At 39.6% G+C, this 5,561-nt stretch overlaps 1 non-coding gene across 1 annotated transcript; it reads right to left on the reverse strand.

Annotated features, from left to right (window-relative positions):
• Positions 1-5,209: 5,209 nt before the first annotated feature.
• Positions 5,210-5,316, reverse strand: LOC124029243. The gene has a single exon (XR_006837746.1). It is a non-coding gene; the product is annotated as a U6 spliceosomal RNA (small nuclear RNA).
• Between the last annotated feature and the right edge of the window lie 245 nt (positions 5,317-5,561).

Consider the following 5,561-nt stretch of genomic DNA (forward strand, 5'->3'; position numbering starts at 1 on the left):
GCACATACACTGTACAGCGAAACAGGCTCCAGTAACCTAACCATGAACGTAACACAGTAGCCTGTGTGACACAGCGCAGGCAATAACAAAGATCATTAGCGCCATTAGTACCAGCATTACTACAATAATATACTGCTCTGGGAAAAATTCAAGACACCACTCTTAATTATTTCCAGAGCTGTATTAATGCAGTCTACTGATACACTAATGATAGTGAGTATGATAATAGAGTATTTTCAGGTGCTCCTGCTGAACTGGAGATGGTGGTCAGTTCAGAGTCAGACTCAGAGCAGGAATCTTCAGCTACAACAAACCTAAACATGTAGACTATGGTTTTAGATGCATATGTTCTTTATTTATGAGATTATCAGTAGGACTGTAATCGGGGGGGGGGCAGACAATCGATGACTGCACAAGTAATACAAGTTTAAGTTGAGGTTATTTACAATGTTAATCTCATTCTGCAGTGCAGCCAGATGTGCAGAGAGAGAGAGAGAGGTTCAGAGCCCAGTACATGGAAATATAGAAAGGGACAGTGAAAGCACTGAAAATACATTTAATTATTTTTCCTGTCCTCAGTCCAAGGATTTTGACTTATTTTTTCAGTACCACCCAAAACAAACCCCTCAAAGAGTCATTCCCAATGTATTCCACTCAAAGATGTCACAAACAGAAAATGGCTGACATTCTATGAAGTTAAATAAAGGTTAAAAAAATACTCCCCTTAAAAAATACTCAACTTCAGTGTAGATGAAGGGGAGGAGACGGTTGAAGAAGGATTTTAAGTCTTGAGTAAATTGAGATATGGATTGTGTAAGTGTGTCATGCAGAGGGTGAATGGGCAAGACAAAATATTTAAGTGCCTTTGAACAGGGTATGGTAGTAGGTGCCAGGCGCACCGGTTTGAGTGTCAAGAACTGCAACGCTGCTGGATTTGTCACGCTCAACAGTTTCCGTGTGTATCGTGCATGGCCTTCCACCCAAATGACATCCAGCCAACTTGACACGACTGTCAAGTTTGTATATTCCATATGTTAACCAATACTTGAGAAGCGAATACAGTTGATTGACTTCGTAACAAGAAGACTGTGAAACGGTCTACACGGTGTGTGTGACGCGTCTCTTCCTCCATTCAGATCCTATCGTGTTGACGATCGCAAGCTACGGTTTGTTTCCGCTAGTCAGGTTGGCCTAATGTTGCATTTCTTGCCTTTTTTTATTATTTATGGGGGGCATTTCATCAGTACATTGCATTTATGGAAAGCATGCATGCAAAGTTATGTAGCATTTGATGCATGTCAGATCCACATGGGCAAATTAGATTCAAATAATGCATAATAATAACGATTTTCATAGCTTTGGGTGTCCAAAAGATAGAGTTCACAACTTTCTCCAAATGCAGATAAATGCTGGCTTCTAACTAACATCAAGTAAGTTAGGTACCAGTGTTGTGCCGAATATCCCCCTGCCAGAATCCACCCCCGCCTCTAATTTCCTTAATTTTGTGGCTCTTGAGTCAAATACTTTCGGTGACACACATCAGAGTCAAATAGTTTCTAGAGAACAAACTTCATGCCAGAAAAGGCAACCGACATGAATCATTAATGTATGTGTGTTATATTAAACATAGAGGAGGGAGTAAAATGTTGGCAAGCAATAAACATTTCAGGACGACTATGTCTGAATTATTATCCTTACACTTTCAAACATACTAGTTGAATAAGACACGAGAGAGATGACGAATTGTGGCAGAGATTTATTTATAGACTAATACAACAATCAGTAGTGGATTTAGGTACAGGCGACATGGGCAGAAATGTCCTAGGGCATCTTGCCCGGGGCAACACGGTGCGGGGCGGTCGCTGAAGGGGGGGGGGGGGGGATTTTCGACACAACACCTGGGCAGAAGCAAAGGCTACGTATGCATTACAGGTATAACATATAATTTATTTATAACATATACTTTATTTCACTGAAAATCCCTTATTTATTATTATGAATTGTTTTAAGGTTATTTTGAGATGTGTTACACCACTTTCAAGAGTGAACTATTGTATTGTATTTATTTTCTACATGGTGTTAATGCTGTGAGGTCATCAACGGGAGTCATGCTTTTACTCCTCGGTTTGCTCAGAGCCTGATGAGGAGAGGTATGTGTCATGTTACGCTCCGCTCTTTTCAATGCACATGTAAGCAAATGTCCCAAAAAAGACAAACCGAAAATTAGATCGTCATTGATTTAGTGTTGCGCTACTGTTGTTAGGAATATATATTAGTGTGAATGGAGATAATGTTTGATTGCAACTTTGCAAGGTTTGCCCAGCCACCGTTACCTTTGCGGGTCTTTCAGGTGCAGACAGCGTGAGTTTTCAGACAGGAATTCAGCACTCTTGTCTTTTATCAGGCTAATATAGTTGTGTATGGCAGTCCAGACGGCAGCATCAAGCTTGGCTTTGTATTTGTATCCATTCCATGCAGGTATGTTGTGAAATGTGACGATTTGATATGTAATGTTTAATGTGCTAATTAGTTAGCCGTTGTTAATTTTGTTACTTGTCTGGACATGTCAAAATGGCGTTGTTGCCTCATTAGTTTACCTCAGGTACAATAGTACACTAAGAAATATTTAGCATTTATTAGCTAATTATTTCTGTACAACATTTATCAAATGAAATGAGTCTTTTGAAAATATGAACACGTACATCTTGTACAATGCATTTTTAGTTGTTGACGTGAGTTAGCTCAGCGCGTGATGAAGAGAGGCTAATATAGTTGTGTTTGGGAGTCCAGACAGCAGCACCAACCTTTGTCTTGTGTTTGTATCCCTTCAGTCACTAAAAGAGAGACAACCAGCAGAATTGTGTCCAGAGACTTGTCTTCCAACTACACATCACCAGAACACAACGCAGAAAGGTACAGTACTGTACAGTGCCTTTAACACGTGCATGATAGGGAGATGAGGCCAGAGGTTGCATTGCATTACAACTTCTCTCTTTTCCCCTCTCTTTTCTCTCTTCCCTCTAACCTCTTTCTCTCTTCCCTCTAACCTCTTTCTCTCTCTCTCCCTCCCTCCCATTTTCTCTGTTCCTCTTTTTCTCTCCCTCTTTCTTTTTTTCTCTTCTCTTCATTCCACTCATTCAATTTCTCTTTTCTTCCACTCTCACTTTTCTCTCTCCCTCTCTCTCCCTTTCTTTTTCTCTCCCCCTTTCTTTCTCTTTCTCTCTCTTATTTCTCTCTCACTCTCTCCCTTTCCCTCTTCATTGTGTCTTTTGCCCAACAATGTATCAATATCATTGTAATACTATAAAAAGATCCCCCTTATCTAAATGATCTACAACATGAAATACAAAATAACAAGGTAAGTCTCTATAATAAATTGAAAATGAAACAAACTCTATCTCTCTCACCTCTCTCTTCAATTCTCTCTCTACTCATCATTCTACTACTCTACTACTCTCTCTCTCTCTCTCTCTCTCTCTCTCTCTCTCATTTCTCTCTCTTATTTCTCTCTCTTATTTCTCTCTCTTATTTCTCTCTCTCTCTCTCATTCATTTTTTTCCTAATTCAAGCTGCTTTATTGGTATGAAAAACATTGTGTCACTTTTGCCAAAGCAACAATGTATACAATATACATTGTAATACAATTATAAAAAGATAACAAATAGTAATATAAAATGGTGGTAAATGATAATACAACATGAAATACAAAAATAACAAGGTAAGTCAGTAGTAGAAATATAATAAATAAAAATTGAAAATGAAACAAACTAACTTATAACTAATCTTCACCATTACATCAGTACTACAACTACCATCATTACTACTACTACTACCACCATCATCATTACTACTACTACTACTACCATCATTACTACTACTACTACTACTACTACTACTACTACTACTACCATCATTACTACTACTACTACTACCATCATTACTACTACTACCACCACCATCATTACTACTACTACCACCACCATCATTACTACTACTACTACCACCATCATTACTACTACTACTACCACCATCATTACTACTACTACTACCACCATCATTACTACTACTACCACCACTGCTACTATTACTATTATTACTACTACTCATACCACCATCATCATTAAACTGCTATCATTACCCTACTACCACCACAACCACCATTACTACTACTACTGCAACCACCATTACTACTACTACTACTACAACCACCACCACCATCACTACTACTACTACCATCATCACTAAACTGCTATCATTACCATCACCCTACTACTACTACTACCACCACCACCATTACTACTACCACTACTACTCCTACTCATACCACCATCATCATTACTACTACTACTACTACTCATACCACCATCATCACTAAACTGCTGTCATTACCCTACTACTACCATCATCATTACTACCACCACCATCATCACTAAACTGCTATCATTACCCTACTACTACCATCATCATTACTACCACCACCACCATCATTACTACTACTACAACTACTACTACCATCATTCACTACTACTACCACCACCATCATTACTACTACTACTACCACCATCATTACCACTACTACTACCTCCATCATCATTACCACTACTACTACCACCATCATTACTACTACTACTACTACCATCATTACCACTACTACTACTACCTCAATCATCATTACTACTACTACTACCACCACCACCATTACCACTACTACTACTACCACCATCATCATTACCACTACTACTACTACTACTACTACTAGCACTACTACCACTACTACCACCACCAGCAAGAGCAACATCATTGATATATACAGAGAAACGAGTCGGCCCAAGAATTGAACCCTGTGGCACCCCCATAGAGACTGCCAGAGGACCGGACAACATGCCCTCCGATTTGACACAAATCTGGTTAGCTTCTGGAGGTTCTTAAATGTGTTCTAAAATTAAAAATAATAGCGATACCGTATCACATTCGAGACACGAACAAAACACCTCTTCACTGCTATGCCATCTTGGGAAATGATCACTGTTAGTGACGACACCAATGGATGCAATAGCGCTATGTGGCCACCAGATGGAGGTATTGGATAAAAATTAACATGAAGTCACTGCCATTATGGCACAATTTCCAATGGGATTTAAAACATTTTCTTATGGGTAATACTAGGAGGAAGATGGATGTCCCCCCTTAATATAGGGGTAAAAGGGGTCAAAATAAGGAACGCTTCACGAATTTGCGTGTCATCCTTGCGCAGGGGCCATGCTAATCTTCTCTGTATCGTTCCAATTTTAGTATATGTGCTGCCGAAGCGAGCACAATACAGACCTAGGACAGGCCCTCATATATAGAGCACAACCCTCCTGACGTTTCGGATCCTGGTTGGGGTCAAACAGACCTTCTGAGGCTCAAAAACCACCCATAGAAGGTTCCCACAGGATATTGTATAGACATGAAACTGGTAGTGATAATAATGGCTACCTTGTGTGTTGTAATGTTCTAACCTCTGCCTCAGAGTTGCAACGTATGCTGGGTGATATGCGAGTACACTGTGCCGTCGAGGA

Source organism: Oncorhynchus gorbuscha, unplaced genomic scaffold (assembly GCF_021184085.1).
Source record: "Oncorhynchus gorbuscha isolate QuinsamMale2020 ecotype Even-year unplaced genomic scaffold, OgorEven_v1.0 Un_scaffold_5888, whole genome shotgun sequence".
Classification (NCBI taxonomy): domain Eukaryota; kingdom Metazoa; phylum Chordata; class Actinopteri; order Salmoniformes; family Salmonidae; genus Oncorhynchus; species Oncorhynchus gorbuscha.